Below are 18108 nucleotides of genomic sequence, written 5' to 3' on the forward strand. Positions count from 1 at the left end.
CGTTATAATTACCCTGCACTCAAATAAATTAGTGGTACACTCTGCCACAACGAATGCCCTTGACCTTCGTGGAATGAAGCAATATTCCGCAGCAACGCTTTGAAAAAGGAATGATAAGAAAATCACAATAAGGAAAGAAAACACAAGTGACAGAAGCCGGCTGTTCCATTATTCAGAAGAGGCCAGGTAAGGTTGTGGTGGTGGTAGTAGTAGAGGAGCAAGGCACCTAATTTCTGCAGCCCGGTCAGGAGCACGGCGCAGTGCCTGAGGGGAAGACGGTTGCTGGGACGCCCAGCTTCGCCAAGCAATCGCCTTCAAATCCAAGGGCCACGCTCTCCCAGAACCTACCTGTCACGCGAGAATGACATCGCCCGACCGCGGCCAACTCTGCCGTTCTTATCCTCGCCCCGCGCGACTGCTTTTATATATCTATGTTACTCGTTTCGCGGCTTTCCTTTTCAGAAGAGGAGGCATTCATTCTTGCACCCCGCAGTGCCCGATAACACAGAGGACGTAAAAGCAGGCGACAGCGAGGGTTGTCGAACCTTCTCTCTGTTCTGGTAGTCAGCTCGGAATCAGCTGGAGAGCAACGCGCCACCCCTAGAGCGCAGAGTGAACTCGTCCTGCTGGCCTTCTCGACATGCACCTTGGATTTTGGGAGCGTCCACGCTAGGTTGAAGACGAGGGGAGAAAAGAGGGAGGAGTCTGGGGTCGGTTCGTTCACACTCAAGAGAGAGCATCGCTGTATGCGTTTGCAGCAAGCGGAGCGGCCGTAGGCCAGTTTGTCCGTCTTTCCACTACGGTCACGGTTGTTTGAGATGCCAATTAAAAAAGGCGTCCTGTATGAGGACTATGATCTCGTCCACAGACTCCTCTCCTAGCTCTGCAGAACGCTACATGATCATCGCACACGGCTCCGTTCAGATCGGAACATCGCAAATGAGTTTCTTCAGACATGGCACATTTTCAAGGCATTTGCAGCGCATTTGTCGCATGGCTTTGCCATCCGATGAGCACGTGTGCCAAATATACAAGGACTCTTATTACAATAGTTATAGCGCGAGAAGACACAGAGACAGGAAGGACACGAGCGCTCGTGTTCTTCGTGTCGCCACGACTCTTATTACGCCGTATCATCGTACAGCACCTCCAGGACGTGCTATCGCACTAGCCATGAACGCGAAAAGGGCCTCCGCTTCCCTCCACAGCCGTCATCGAGCTCTCCTCTCACAGCAAGCGCGAGAGAGTAACGACCGAGTTCTAAGTGGAACGCACTTCGCGGTGCAGGCCGCGAGGAAGGGCGCTCGGAAAAGTGAAAGCGGGAAGGAAACAACTTTCTCTCGGCGCCCGCTTCCTGGGTCTACGATCGCGGCTGGCATTGAACTACTTCGGCTCCTCCTCGCTGTCCTTCGGAGAGGCGGAGGAGAGAGCGACGCCGCTTTGGGAAGCGGGGTGCGTATTTTGAGATGCTGGCGCCGCATTGCACGCGAGAGACAAAAAAAAAGAGAGCGAAGAGGAAGCCGGCTGGTCCTTCCTCCCGAGGTCACAAGGCTGGGGACGTGTGCGCCCTCAAACGCACGCACCACACACGTACACACGAAGTGTTCACGGCTGTTCCATCGTGCGGAAGCACCCTCGCTACTTTGCAGTTGCCGATAGTCCTTTTGTTTTCGCGCTATAACTATCATCATACCATACCAACTAGCCCAAGCTGCCACACAGCGAGAACAGAACGACGACAAAGAGACAAGAAGGATCAGGCGGCCGCTCACGCCAATGTGCCACCGTGCGTGAGGCACCTGCGAATGGTTTTGATTAGGTGGTGATAGTTTCAATGTGCGAAGTAGCTCCAGCTTATAAACGTGAAGTGCCTCCGCGTCAACATGTGCATGAACGGCGACGTGCACGAGTGAATCGCCAGCGGCAACCACGCATCAAATACGACGTGGATCATCGACAGCATTACCAGAAATCCAAAGAGGCAAGTTCGCATGTTGTTCGTTTCCGTCTCAAGGAGCGAAAAGCCAAGTATAATAAGATTTGATGATATCTACTATAATTGTGAAGCCACACTTGATCCGCGCCTCCCATGACGTTTTCTGCACTCAGCTTGGTTTTCTACTGACCCGAGGTCAATGCATTGGTAGCATTCTGCACCCAACGAGGAAACGTTACATTAGGCTCGACGTTAACCACCTAGTTCTTGTTTACGCGGGGATGCTGCTGGTTGTGAAACACATGTGGCTTATTTACAGAACATGTGGCTTATTTACAGCTGAATGCTGGCTCGTCGTATTGAAATCAGTGAAAATGGAAGGCTCTTAGTTTCAGTAGAAAACAACGTATGAAATGCGCTAATCATGCTAGTCATCGACACTTTCGCGGATTTCAGCAGAGGCACTTCCGCGGCTCAGCTGAGATTTTAGAGCAAAATATTATGACATTCAATCATTAACAAAACGCCGTGTCTTTCAATATGATCAGCGAGCATGCACATGTCCGTACTGTATGTAAATAAGCCGCATGTGTTTCACAAGCAGAATTCTTCGTAAACAAGAACTAGGTGGTTGACGTCGAGGCTAATGTAACATTTTCTCGTTCGGTGGCACTAGTGTGGATTCGCAATGATCGTCGATATCATCAAATCTGGTTATACTTGGCTTTAACCTCGTGTAAAGGAAATGGAGAACATCCGAACTTACTTCTTTGTATTTCTGTTTTTCCTGTCGATGATCAACGTCGTATTTGTTGCCTGGCTGTAGCTGGCGATTCACTAATGCGCGTCGCCGTCGTTGCACATGTCGACGCGGAGGCCCTTCAGTGGGCTAGATGGTCATTTCGAATTGGCGTCTATTTTGCACGTGAATGTGGGTCGGACCGACGTCGTTCATCAAAACGCACCTGAAGTTCACCATGTCAGTTGGCAACGTGCTTCCAACTCAAGCACATTTCTGATCGAAACCAGCTCGAAGGTTATGGTACGTTGGAACTTGAAATCGCACGTGGGGGCCAGCGGGCTCATGGCACGGATGATGAAGTGGTTGATTGAAGATGCACTCTTTCAACCCTTGCAGATGAGTCATTGTTTATTCATTTAAAAAGAAAAAAGAGCAAGATTGTTGGAAGGAAAAGGTAAGGATAACCGTTTTAGTGAGGACACCCTAACAGAAAAAAAAAAAAAAACTAACTCGTGGGGGGTGGGGATAAAAGACACAGGCAGAGGAGAAAATGGTCGAATTAAAAAAAAAAAGAGAGAGAGACGTTAACAGAAAAAGGTTCCGACTCGGGAAAAAAAGAAGCGCTAGTTAACCGTGGCGAGCGGCTTAAAAAAACCGTGCCAATAGGTTCGATGAATCCTTGCGGAAGCATGGTTCAGCTTAGCTCCTTGAGAGAGAGGGGAAGGGGGGGCGTAGAAAGCAAATGTAGAGAGAGTGGCTTGCGCAGTTCCCTGTCAGGGTACAGGTGGAAGGGAGTGAAGGTCCGTCACCCCTCTCCCTGTCCACACGAGCCCCTGTGTATTATGTCACTGTAAAGTGTCGACTAATTGCCCCTCCCCCTCCAAAGGTGAACAGCCACACCCCCAACGTTTGCATGCCCAAGGGGGTGCTTCCACACGATTGAACAGCCGCAAAGAGTTGCCGTGCATTTCTCCGTGCGTGCGTGGGCCTGTTTGCAAACTCGCGCTCGCCCAGATACGTCACGTCACGCGAGGAACCAATAGCGCGCAAGCACTCCTGTCGGAGGCGCTGGAAGGCTTCTCACTCTCCTTGTTTTCTCTCTCGCGTGCGATGCAGCGCCAGCATTGGAAAATACGCAACTGGGGTCGACAAACTGCCGCGGGCTGCGCGGAAGAAGGATAAACCAACGGAAGCGGGGAGAGGATTGTGGCCTCCTCTTCCGCGTTCGCTTTCGCCAAGAAGGCCAAGGTCGCCGAGTGCCGTTCAGGGTCTTCTCCGGCGGCTCCTCGTTTGGAAAAGACGCCCCTTCTAGAGCCGAGGCTGTGGCTCAAGGTGAAACCTTGACCGACAGGCCTTGACCGGCTTCCTCCTTCCCGGTTTGCGGCCAAGGTCGGCGAGGAGCAACCTTTCCTCTCCTCACGCCGAGGTCATGGTCACTCGTTCTGCGGACTTGCACCCTCGACTACCCGTCCCCCTGTTATCGTGTCTTTTCAATGTCAAGGTGGCTGGTTTGGAGATCTTTTCGAGTGACGTTTGTTGCTCTTACGTTACTTTCTTTCTTTACGGAAGATACGTTTGCGCGTGGGCTTGTGTTTCCATTTGAACTTTGCTCATCAGCGAATTTTTCTGGGTGTGTGTTTCGTTTTATATTTATTCGCTTGCTCTTCACACACACACACACACGTGTGTGTTTGTGTGTGAAAGTCAGAGTGAAAAACAAACAACATTTATTCTGAGCTTTCGGTCGGGGACCGGCCTTTGATAAGAGTAGGTCCCTGCTGGCCGGAAGTTCAGAATAAATGTTTTTTATATGTTTTTCACTGTGACTTTCTTTCACACACACACACACATACACACACACACACACACATATATATATATATATATATATATATATATATATATATATATATATATATATATATATATATACGCGGATATTTTTTTGCCTTTTGCCCTGTAGTCGCCAAGCTGTCGCGAAGGGTGATTACACCTGCCATTATACTACAGTCGCTCAGGTTTGCTCTCCGTAATAGCTGCAATAACGCATTTGCGGCCCTCTGAGCAGCCACGGCTCGCGAGATCGGTATTACGAGATAATTTCTTTCAACAATGGCATGTTGTCTCGACCACATGTCGACCACGATTAGACTCGGTCCATTATACGCTTCAGGGCTTCGGCCACAGGATTCGCGAATCCAGAGCACCGGGTGAAAGCGTCGAGGCCAGTGGAGCACCGTGGGGCCGACCTCGGTCGCCGGTGCCGTCGACCCTGTGGCGTGCCTTGCTCGGCCCCGTTTTACGCATTGTCCAGAATGTCTACAATGTCCAGAATAGCACCCGGCGCTATTCTGGACATTGTCAAATTTCTCCATGTTGTCAGATTCCGCCATTGATTGATGCTAATTGGCCAAGTGAGCTGCTATGACCTCTCTGATTGGCTTAAAATGCCGCCATTACGAAACTTGACAATATGGCGGACTCAGACAGTGTCCGGAATAGCACCCCTGTTCGCATGGCCCCGTGCGGTGACCGAGTGCTCCTGAAATAAAAACAGGGGCGGCGGCTAAGTAGTTCAATGTCAGTGGAGCAGCGCGCGCTCCATTTACTTTCGCGGCCCTCCTTTTGTGGTTGAAACAAAAGCGCGTGCTGAGGAATAAGGGCGCGGGGCATCTGTGCGCAGTCTGGTTGCATAGCAGCGCTCTTTTATTGGGTACGTGTGCGACGCAAGGTAGGAAGAAATAACATGGACCGGAGACGGGCTAAGGCAGGTCATCCTCGGTTGATACGAAACGCACGAACACACCGTCGACACGCGACGGCGAAAGAGTTGCAAAAACCACTGAATAAGCAATATACACTCCGCGTGTACAACGGCTGCTCTTCGCATACCACCGGGAACATGCTGTATGAGCGTTGCATGCAGACACTCATCGACGCACGTGCACCTGGCACCACGTATCGCTTTCACCGATGACTACACTAAGTCGGTTCAAACAACAACGATTAAGTCCTCTGAGAGTACGTGAGATGATCGGCGTTGCAAACATCATTTACTTCCATGAACCCGATCTCCTTCCAGGCCAAAGATGCCATCCCGTCGCTAACGATGCTTCATTTATACACATTGCCGTGGAGCGACTCACTTGCAATCATTGAAAGACCTTATTATCGGAGTTTGTTGCCTCACCAATCGACTGCCGTAAAAAAAAAAAAAAAATCGAATCAAGCACAAGCGGAGTTGCAGGTATGTCGCAAGCTTTAAAGCGCCTTCTCTTTTCTTTCTTTACGACAAGTGAGCAAACAGGGAGGGAAAAAAAAAATCACATATCCACACAGTGAATGATGATTGATGGAGCGAAGCGTTCATTAGTCTGTCCGTGCTTCCGTCTGTCCGCCCCTCTGTCCGTCCGTGCGTCAGTCCGTCCGTCTATCTAGCGAACACTCAAAGTACAGCCATCTCACATCTTTTCATCATGTATTCATCATACAAGGGCCGCCATCCAGCCGACCAGGGGCGGCGCCAGGGGGGGGGGGCAAGGGTGGGCTGGAGCCCCCCCAAAATTCTCGCCTGCCCCCCCTATGCCCACCCAAGTGCCCGGAAGCATATATTGAAAACCTAGTAGGAGCAGAGCTAGCTTGCCCCCCCCCCCCCCCCGGAGGAACTCACTTTTCGTGGTTGCCCCCCCCCCCCCCCCCCCCCACCCAGTAAAAACATCCTGGCGCCGCCCCTGCAGCCGACATTCAAAGAACCACTCTTTCGGGTATGGGCCACTGGTGGTTACGCACTACAACGAGGAACGCACAAGCCATGCCATAACGAGCTTCGTCCCCAATAGGGAAGGCAGCTCCTACGTTTTTTTTTAATTTGGCCAATGAAGAGCACTCGTTGCCGCCCATAGTGTGTGAACAACACATGTGTGGCAGTTGGCCTAGTTTACGTAGAAATATAGAGAAATCCCTAGTATGTTCTGGGAATTTTGAGGAGAAACATTTTAAGGTCTTTAGCGACTTTCTGGCTAAAAGTTGCAAAGGGGCCGTATATTTAATGTATTTTTACGCTAGTGAATAATCACTAGTATTTTCTGGTTATTTTGAAGAGGAAAATTTAAGGACCATAGCGATTTTCTGGCTGAGAGCCGTAAAGGGGTCGTATTTATATTGTCAGTGTCATGTGTCTCATGTGTCAGTGGCAGCAGCGACAGCTGGCGCGCTACCCCTTCGCGGACGAAGTCCTCGATTGTCGAAAGCAGCGGCTGCTGATCGGTAGGATGAGCAGCTAGGTGCAAGCTTGCGAGCGTGTCTGGCGTCGTGAGGGCTTGACGAGCAATTGCGCGCTGCCTACGCAACTCATCGAAGCTCTGACAGAGAGAAACGAGCACAGCAATTGGGGGGGGGGGGGGGGGGGATTTCTCGCGAGCAACATCTGAAAGGCGCCGTCGTCGATGCCTTTCAAAATGTGCCTGATTTTTTCTTCTTCAGGCATGGTAGAGTTGATGCGGTTGCATAGATGCAACACATCTTCAATGTAGCCCGTGTAGGTCTCGCCTGGTTGCTGCGCACGGTGACGTAAACGGTGCTCGGCTTGAAGCTTGCGTGCCGCAGGTCGTCCAAAGACGTCCGTAATAGCCGTCTTGAATGCAGAGCACGTAGTAATGTCAGCTGCGTGGTTATTAAACCACAGTTGCGCGGTGTCCGCAAGGTAGAATGTGACGTAGCCCAGCTTACTTGGGTCGTCCCACTTGTTACTTGCGCCGACTTTGTCGTACCTCGCCAACCAATCTTCGACGTCCGACTCAGTGGAGCCCGTGAAGACAGGAGGGTCTCGTTGAGGATACACGGCACCGCAAGTGACATGGACGGTCGAAGGTCCCACCTGGAGAGGCGTCTCCGTGGCCATGTTCGTGTCCCGTAGAGGGGGACTTACGGGAGCGAAGTTCCAGGTTTGTACGGGAGTCCACACACCTCCACCAGATGTCACGCAGTTTATTTACGTACAGACCTACTGGAAGGCCGAGGAACGCCAACAGGCCGAAAATACAAAACAAACGCAAGCTCGGGTCGCGCGTGCACCAACGCTGTGGCTTGTCGTTTCATGCTGCTTCGTCGTCGTTCGCATAGTTCCCCACAATATTTATAATATTCGCGAGCATCTAACGAAAAAAAAAACCATCCCACGTAAATTAAAAGAAATTTGATTTATAGGCTATAGCGCTGACATGAATTAATTATATTGCTAAAAGTAAATGATACACTTTTGTGTGTTGAGAGTCAAAGCCTGTCACACACTTTGGGTGAGGCTCCGCCGATCTAACATTGACATGCAGCAAACTCGCAGGCTTCCACTTTACGCTTCGGCCTGCGACGCCTGAAAGGCCTAGAAGTGGTACATCTCACATTTATTAGCAGGTCAGTCGACACGTACGTGCGGGGTTGCACGTGTGGTGATGTATGAGCCTGACCGACGCACTCGTAGAACAGACACGGACATTTGATTACGCACAAACAAGCATTTAATTAAAACAAGGGCCAAGGCCGGAGTTAACAAAAATAACCGAGGAAGAAAACTTCCTCGGTTATTTTACTACGTGAGCGGTGAAGCTGCTTTCACTACGTGGGCGGTGAAGCTGCACATAAATTAACGTTCGGGAAGGTAAATATTAAAAAAAGAACGAAACAGAAAAGCTCATTTAACCTACTTTCCTTATGGCATCATTTTCACTTCCAAATCTGTTTTAATGAAAAAAAAATGCCACTTGTTTTCCACATAAATAAGAAAAACACATAATAACAACTTGTACAAAAACAAATATAGTTACTGTGCGCAGAAAAAAACGACTTTTTTTGTCATTAACATAAGACAAAGCGACCACATAATTAGTAAGCGCAGTCGCGAAATTACCCGTATAGCGAATCGGTAATGGGGTTTTCATGTCTGTCGGCGATATCATTTATGTGGGCCAGAAGAGCAGGTCAGGCGGACGCCAGGCCAGGGTCACCGAAAAAGCGGGGCTCCCGTCTACTGTTCGGGGACGTGGCGCGAGCGGTGCGCGGTCTTTCTGGGTCGTCCAAGGCGGCTCCGCCGTCGAGAAAGCGAGCCTCGAGGTCGAGCACGGCGGCCCGGTCGAAGCCTTTCGCTCCCCGCTCCAGACAGCGCCTCAAGAAAGAGAAGGGGGCAGCTCGGGTTTCCTTCACAGCTGCCCCCGTTTCGTGGTCGCCGGGCCGCCTCCCTGCCCCCGTTCACGCTCGCCTCGAAGATCGGAAGGAGCGGGCGTCGCCGATTGTTGTTGCGCGAGCGCCTCGCAAGCGGTGAACAAACATCGAGCCGCCCGGTCCCCGCCGAGTGATCCACCCCGCCGCCACCCGAGTACACGCCGAACGGGAACCGAACAACAGGTCCCGTCTCGGGTGTACACAAAAGCGCGTCTCGGAGGGTCCTGCCCCCGGGTCTGTGTTTCGCGATGCCCGCGGCTCGAGGGCGCCCAGGAGGGTGGTCTGAGACATCCCACCGCCTCCCCCTCGAGTTCTATTGCGTAAAGCTTTGAACGTCTTGCATGACACGAGCCCGGTCCACGGAGTCCGCCCTGTGCGACTCGGGTCTGTTTTCGGCCTACCCTACCCCGAAAATGAAAAAGTGGACCCGCCGAGCCTTTTGTAAACGGGAGTCGGGACATTGTGGCTAGAAAGGTATCGAGGGGGTCACCACTGGGGTCCTTGCTCCACGGTTTCACGCGTCGCGTCGTTGGTCTTTTTTCTTAGCTGTTTTCCTCGTGGTTGGGGCGCGCACAAGCGAACACACAATTGACACACGTTCAATATGCCTCGATACCAATCTATGATAGGTGTTTAGTAATCCCGACACACGTTGAAGGGGCGCTACAGAGATAACTATCTTTCTTGAATGATAAATTAATCTTTCCCAATCCCAATATCACCACGCTTGCCGCAAGGTGATCTGGAAAGTGGGAATTCCCGCACCAAACGCAGTGACGTCATGGACGGCGTCTACTAGTTCCTGCGTAGTTACCAATAAGCAAAAAATAAAGTACATTGTACCCTGAGGAGCCCACAGACTTTCTGATTTTCAGTAAATTTCGTTGGGCCAATCTCGCCGAAAATGCACTTTGAAATCCGTGACTTCACGCGCGGAGATTTAGGCGCGAAATAAAAAAAAATGTGACTTTTTTCTGGCCTATTAATAAACCTGTGCTGGTGAAATTAACGACTTTAGAGTTATCAGAGTACTATTTATCAATACAAACCATGATTCTCTTTAGCACTCTTATAACGTAACATTGCACACACGAAAAGTGTGTCCAGCAAAATAATTTAGGTTAAATTACTGCTTTGCAACTTTATATGAAACATTTTCTTAATTTAGACACACCAGTCTTTCATCAATTCGACAACTTATTAATTAAAAAAATATTTTTATGGCCATGATAAAGCTTCTCAAGTTCAACCTTCTGTTTTTTTTTTTGAAAAAAAAAAAGCAGTGATTTTCTTGAGACGAATATATTCCAGCTGTCGGCTATATAAGTTCATATAAGGATAGATATACAAAAAGGACAAACAATTAAAGTTGTGACAAAGTTAGAAAAGAAGTGTTTTGTCCCATATTAGGCTTTATGTTCGAAACATAGTGCTTTATGTAAACACATGGCCTATATATAGCTGTCATATATATAGAGAAAGCTTGAGAAAAGCAATTTATGTTTTAAAGACAAAAAAATTTGAACTGAACCATCACAAGGCTAAAAAACATGGCTCAAAATGCAATTTTTTTCCAACTTGTTCGAAATTTTGTCGCAATATTTCTGCTATGGCTGTTGCTGCAGAAGTTTTATCATTTATTATATAAATTTACAAAGCCCCAATCTAAACACGATCCTCAGGAAGGAATCATTGATTTTTCTAAAGAAGAACGTTAAACACGCAGTATTTCGTGATGTTTTGTTAGGGCCAAAAATAACGCAAATGAAAAAGAATTATAAACTGTCAGAAGCATGCAAGACCAGCACATTCAGGAGTAGTAGTAAAGATTAAAAGCAATAATTTTTAAATTATGTGCAAGACACAGTTTCAATACCATGCCCAAAATATGCAGTGCTTTTCTTGGAAAATAACGCCTCAATAACTACTTCTCACATTGATATAAGCACTATTCGTTTTAAGCCGAAAGCGGGATTGAAGGTGGTCAGATAACCATAAAATATATATATAGCACGCACCCGCACCCCAGCTTCGTTGTAATCCTTACACTCGGCCATGCCTACGACGTAGCATGACGAGCTGCCGGATTGTCTCTGGTGGGCAAGACTGGCTGTACCTGTGCAGTAGTTCTTTTGCAGGCCACGATGTGTCTTGCAGAAGCACCCAAGACTCAGGTGGCCGAGCTTGGCTGCCTCGCTGTGGCCGTAGGTCTCGGCCACGCTAGAAAATTGCTGAAATAGCCGCGAAAATAGTCTCTGGCGGGCGGTTCTGACTGCTCCTCGATGGTCTTTGCAGGTCTCGGTGCAGCTGTGACTGGGTATGCTGGAGTGTGGATGTTTCCGGGGATCGGCACTGGCTATTTAGGGTGGTTGTAGGTGCCATTGTCGCCTCTCTGGTCGCATTTCTAGACGTACTGTAAGAGAATCACATCGTCAGGAAGACGATTGCAGTAATGTGGTGTGGCCGCAAGGAGGCCATCTGCTCTGTACTTGCATGCGTCTACGCAGCTCTGCAAGTGATAGATCAAATATTCCCACTGTTCTTTCTTCGCACGAGTTCAGTGATTTCTTTGTTTGCACGAGGGGTGTATCAGGCACGAGAACATCTGGCCTTCTATGTGTTGAAGCCCTCGCGAGCTTGAAGGCGGCCTCGGCAACTGTTGTGGCTTCTGGGCGGTATAGTCTGGCGTGGAAAGTAGCCCTGTAGCGGCTCACATCTGTGGCAGAAAATACAGCTCGCAGCCGGTCTCCAGTGCCGAGACCATGCCCCTCATAATTTTGATCACCAAGGAAAGAGATGAATGGCTTGCACTTTTAAGGTTCTCCACGAAAGGTGTACGTGTCAGGCACGAGAAGAGCCTGTAGTGATGATCCTGCCGATGGTGACATCGCGGAACAGTTCTCTGGCGGAGAACACTTGTCACGGCCAGTCTTGGTGTCTGCCGCAGGGTCTTCTGCGGTGCTCTCTGCGCAGGGACTGAACGGCACAACTCTACCACCAAAGTGGGTTTTATCGCAGCTCCCATGCGTGATAGAGAGTGGACCAGAGAGGACAGGGTCGATCGAAAGGGGATGGAAAAGACTTGTCAGTTTGGCACACCATTTAGGCCAGGTTTGTTGCCTGATGCGTTCATAGGTGCGCCACGCTTTTGCTGCATCGTGAAGGTGGTCGATGGCTACACACCATTTCTGTTGATCTGTCTAGCCGTGACAGTTGCCAAGTGAGTTGATGGTATTGACCCATAAGAACACGTCGTCCTGGTAACCGCGAAACTCTGGTGCTTCGCATGCAGCAGCTGAAAGTAATGTGGTTTGGTAGGATCCAGAAGTTTCTGTGCCGAAACGGGCGAGTTCCTTGGCTGGCAAGAATGTGAGAGCGGTGTACGCAACGGTCCCGGAAGTCACGGTGGCAAGATCTAGGGCCAAGGATGCTGTCATGATGATGATGAGTGGTTTTTAATGGCGCAATGGCCAATTGATGGCCAAAGAGCGCCATTTCAAAAAACTAGATATATGAACAATGATATGATGCATGGCTGTAAAGGGGCCTTAAAAGTCCTCGCGCTAATGCGGGCAAAAAACATGGAAGTAATAAAATCATGACTGTGGTGTGAGATACGTGCACTGAGAGTGGATGGCAAAACGTCATGGTAATAAAACCATGATGGATGTGTAGTCACCGCAGCCACGACCACGGTACAGAGGTCGTGCTACGGATAACCTCGAAATATGGGGTGAAAGCTATCAACATCTTTTAAAAACGTGAAAAGTGATTGCAGTTTAAAAAGCGGAGCCCTACCGATGAGCATCCCAGGGTGTAGTGGGAGCTGCTGTCGGTAGGGCAGTAAAAAGTACTTTTTTCTTAGAGAATCTAGCTCATTGCACTGGACGAGATTCTGGAGAACCGTAAGTGGTTCTCCACATCTCTCACAATATGGTGGATTGCCGGTAGAAAAAAAATATGAATGTCTAGAGTGTGTATGTCCTGTTAGTGCTACTTGTTAGTGCTACTTCTGTGTGTCGTGATTATGATAGTGGCGGCCAATAACCTAGTTGCGTCTTAATAGCATGGCGTTTATTATCTGTGTGTCTATCCCACGTGCTCTGCCAATACCCCCTGAGCTTTCGTTTTAGAAAAGGTTTTAAGTCAAGTGCAGGGATTGGTAAGGATGCATTGGGAGTAGTGTCGGTGGCGGAAGCAGCCAGCTTGTCGGCCAAAACGTTCCCTTGTATCTCACTTGTGCCCTGGAACCCAGCAGACAACAACATGCTGTTTTGATGTGTACAGTGTGCACAGAAGTGAGTAAAGTGACACCAGCACGGGGTTCTGGTGTTTTTTTAGGAGTTTTCAGGGCTATGACCACACTTAGGGAATCTGTGTATATTACCGCCTTTGCAATTTTATCTGTTTGATGTGTTTTATGACCGCCAGTATTGCGTAAGCTATTCCTGTGAAAATGCTTGCATCAGGATGAAGAACGCCGGCCTCGGAAAAGGATTGGCCTACCGCTGCATATAACACCCAAGTGTTGGACTTTGACGCATCGGTAAAGAACTCGGGGCATGTGTATTTATGTTGTAGTTCTAGGAAGTATGTATGTATGTGTGCAAGTGGTGCGTGCTTTATGACTTCAACAAATGAAACATCACAGTCTATATGCTGCCACTGCCACGGTGGCAGATATGCTGCAGGAGCCATCAAACTGTGTTCGAGAAGAGGCACACCTGTTTTTTCGGCCAGGCCCCTTACATGTAGCGAGTAGGGCTGCCCAAACGAAGGACGGTTCTCAAACATGCCAGAACAAGACAGATCATTAATTGTGAAATGAGAGGGGTGTTTCTTGTCTGCCTCCACCTTCAAAAAGTACAAAAAGGACAGGTAACATCTTTGTAGGTGGAGCGACCATTCATTCGAATCCACATACAGGCTTTCCACAGGGCTAGTTCGGAAAGCACCCGCTGATAGGGGAATGCCCAGATGGTCGACAGGGTCGAGAATATTCAAGGCTGATGATGTTGCCGACTGATAGATTTTAGCACCGTAATCTAGGCGTGTGCATAAGAGGCTTTTATATAAGTTCATTAGACATTTTGTGTCACTACCCCATGTAGTGCGTGAGAACTTTCAAAATGTTCATTGTTTTTAAGCACCTTTGTTTTTAAGCACCTGTCTTTTAAATACTTGATGTGTGAAATGAAGGTTAGTTTTCTGTCTAATATTAGTCTAAGAAACTTGTGCTCAGTCTTCACTGACAGAAGTTGACCATGCAGGTCAATGTCGGGGTTAGGATGGATGCCCCCTTTTTCGGCTGAACAAGACGTAAGTGCTCTTTTGCGCATTGAGTATAAAACCATTCTCATCTGCCCATTGAGATAGATTCCTTGTTCAACCCTAGTTGAACTTGACGGTGGCACAGTGAGATGCTGCACAATTTGACACCAATCTGTACATCATCGACATATATGCAGTAAAAGATATTACGGGGGAGAGACAGGTGCAAGGAATTCATTTTAACTATGAAAAGTGTGCAGCTCAATACACCTCCTTGCAAAATAACAAAAACGCCAACCAAGGTGAAATACACAAAACTTGGTCGGCGTTTTTGTTATTTTGCACTATGTTTGTCCCCGACCAGACGGGATTCCGCCGGACTCTTGACAATACACCTCCTTGTGGCACTCCTGTTTCTTGGACAAATATTCGAGACAAGACAGTGCCAACTCGGACAGGTAGCTTTCGATGATTGTCAGCATTCTACCCCGCACACCTAAATGTGACAGGTATCGCAATATGCCAAAGCGCCATGTAGTGTCATATGCCTTTTCCATTTCGAAGAACGCAGAAAGAAAAAATTGCTTATGAACAAAAGTGTCGCCAATTTGTGCCTCGATACGAACAAGGTGGTCGGTGGTGGACCGAGCTTCTCGAAACCCACAATGGTATGGGTCAAGTAGGCCATTAATTTCAAAGAAGTGCATCAGGCGCCTGTTAATCATTTTCTCACAGACCTTGCAAAGACAGCTGGTTAACGCTATTGGCCTGTAGCTGGAAACTGAGGCCGGGTCCTTGCCTTGTTTTAGAATTGGGATGATAGTTTCCTTCCAGGCTGAGGGTAGCTCGCCGGAAGACCATATCGCATTGTACAGAGGGAGGATAGCTTTCTGGCTTTCAGTGGGCAGGTGTTTTAACATTTCATATGCCACACATTCCGGGCCTGGGGTAGATTTATTGCAGCAGGTGAGTGAGGCTTGTAGTTCAGCTAAGCAGAAATGTTCATTGTATGCCTCATGTGTTGCGAGTTCGCGCTCTAATCTCTATTTTTCTATTCTGGTTTTGTATCGTCGGAACGCCTCACTATAGCGTGATGAGCTGGAGACCTGCTGGAAGTGCGCCGCAAGAGTGTTCGCTTGGTCTTCCAAGCTCTCCCTTTGTGTGTTCACTAGAGGAAGTGTGTGTGCTTGTCGTCCTGCCACCTTACCAACTATGTTCCAGACTCTCGCCTCATCTGTGTATGAATTTATGCCTGATAAGAATTTATGCCAACTTCCTCTTCTCGCCTGTCGGAGCACCCTACTTCTTTGCGACTTGATCTTCTTAAAGTTTATAAGATTCTCGGCTGTAGGCGAGTCTCTAAGCAACTTCCATGCCTTATTTTGTTCTTTGTGCGTATTACAGCACTCATTATTCGACCATAGGACTCGTCGTCTGCCTGATCGTCCACATGTTTGTGGTATACCTTTTGTTGCAGCATCAATCAAAAAGGCTGTCAGGTAGCTCACAGCAGCTTCTACGCTTAACACCCCCATGTCAGTCCAAGTTAGGAGAGTCATTTTTTGATACTGTTCCCAATCGGCTTTGTCGGTGAGCCATTTGGGAACCTGTGCAGGACATGTATTTGTTATTGATGTGCTGATAATGATAGGAAAATGGTCACTACCGTATGAATTATTAATGACTTCCCATTTAAGTAGAGGCAGGAGAGATGGGGATGTTATGCTGAGGTGTATGGCTGAGTACGTATTGTTAGCGATGTAATATGTTGGCTCTTTCCGATTCAAGAGGCACGCACCGGAATAAAAAAGGAACTGTTCAATCAGACGACCTCGCACATCGGAGCGAGAGTCACCTTAGAGGCTAACATGCGCATTAAAGTCCCCTAGGACAAGATAGGGTTCTGGAAGTTCGTCTATGAGGGACTGGAATTCATGCTTTTTAAGATGGTGTTGTGGAGGTATGTACAGAGAGTAGATGGTGACGAGCTTATTTAAAAGAACTGCTCGAACAACCACCGCCTCAAGGGATGTTTGTAGTGGTAGGTGTGTGCATGCAATTCCTCGACTATAATGGCAACACCACCGGATGGCACATTGGCATAATGTGCTTTGGTTTCAAGTGTATTTCTTGCACACACACCACTTTTGGTGTATGTTCGTGTAAGAGCTCCTAGATATCATCGAGGTTTCTCAGCAGTCTTCTTACGTTCCAGTTTAGTATTTGTGTCATTTTAGTGTTGTGTGGTGCTGTGTGTACAAAAGTGTTGCCTTAGGTTACACAACCTTTTGGGGGCCCTGTAATTCGGGTTTTTTCTTTCCTGGAGCGCTCCAAAGAGTTGCGCTTATCCTTCGGCGTCTGAGGCGCCGGTGGAGTCGTACTTGTATCCATCGCCTCTTGTGAGGTGGTGAATGGTGCCTGCTCGGCAGGCACATTCACAGAACTTTCGGACATAACTACGGTTGCAGTGGTCCGAGGTTCAGCATACACGGTGGTCTGCCGGCCCTGTTTGTCAGGTGGCGGAGCAGTACAGGCTGCTCTAGCCGGAGGCGCTAGTGGAACGACGGCGGCCACACTCTGTGTGGCATTCGCGGGTGCAGAAACATGCGGCGCGGCGCCCCGGCGCGTCACATCTGCAAAGGAGAGATAAGAGGGGTTGTGCAGTGAAAAACATTTAGGTGCTTCTTGGAATGACAGATTGAACCTGACCTTGAGTTCTACTATTTCTTTCTCTGTTTTCCATGTGGGGCATGAACGTGAGTAGGCAGGGTGATTTCCTTCACAGTTTGAACAATAAGGGTCTTCTGAGGGGCAGTCGTCCGATATGTGTTCAATGGATGCACACTTTGAGCAAGTGGATCGCCCTCTGCAACTCTGCGATCTGTGCCCGAAACGTTGACACTTGAAACATCGACGAGGATTGGGATATATGGTCTGACACGAAGCTTACAATAGCCGGTTTTAATTTATTCTGGTAAGCCACTAGTACCAAAGCGGACTATTATGTGTTTGGTGGGTGTTTATTTCTTGTCTCGTCATATAATGATTCTCTGTACCTTGACTACATTCTGGTCTTACCAGCCTTCTCATAGTTCACTTTCTGAGAGTTGTAGAATGTCATCATCAGAAATGACGCCGCGTACTACTGTGTTCATCAACCTGTGTGGGCCCACGGAAACAGGGGTTTCTACAAATGCTGCAAGTTTGGACAGCTTCTCATATTGAGCTTTGTCACGAACCTCCAAAAGGAGATCGCCACTTCCCATCTTTGCGACTTTATAGCCTGGACCTGCTGCTTCGGTGAGAGTTTTTGGACACAAGAAAGGGTGAAATAGTACGTACTGTCTTCTTTTCGTCCTGGCTATAAATAACATGGTACTTTGGGAAGGTTGTTTTTGGCGTGTTGAGCATGAAAGTGTCTTCGGTGTGCCATCTTTTCAGGAAGCGATCAGGAAGGGGGGGAAAAGCATTTGCCAAAAATTGACTATAAAGTTCGGCAGTGGTACCAGCCACCCACCACCGAACCAAACCAGGGGACGTGGCAGGAGATGCTGGGCAAGTCCTGTCGACGCCAGCTGTACAGCGCTGCTATAACCTAGTATAGAATAGCCAAGACTGGGTATCCACACAAGGTTAACCCTTGCCACCAGGAAATTTGGAAGTACACGGAAAAGAGAAGATGACAGGACAGATAAAAAGTGAGAGATAAAGACGAAGATGTCGGGAGAGAGAGATAGGAAAAGACGACTGCCGGTTTCCCCTGGGTGGGTCAGCCCAGGGGTGCCATCTATGTGAAGCCGGGGCCAAAGGGGTGTGTTGCCTCTGCCAAGGGGCCTTAAAGGTCCAAGCACTCAGCGTCAGCTCAACCCTTAGGATCCCCCTTTCCCCGGACACGGCTCAGCCACGCACGGCTAGGCGTGGGAGGGAGACCACTCCCCCCCCTCCC

This window comes from Rhipicephalus microplus, chromosome X (assembly GCF_043290135.1).
Source record: "Rhipicephalus microplus isolate Deutch F79 chromosome X, USDA_Rmic, whole genome shotgun sequence".
NCBI lineage: Eukaryota > Metazoa > Arthropoda > Arachnida > Ixodida > Ixodidae > Rhipicephalus > Rhipicephalus microplus.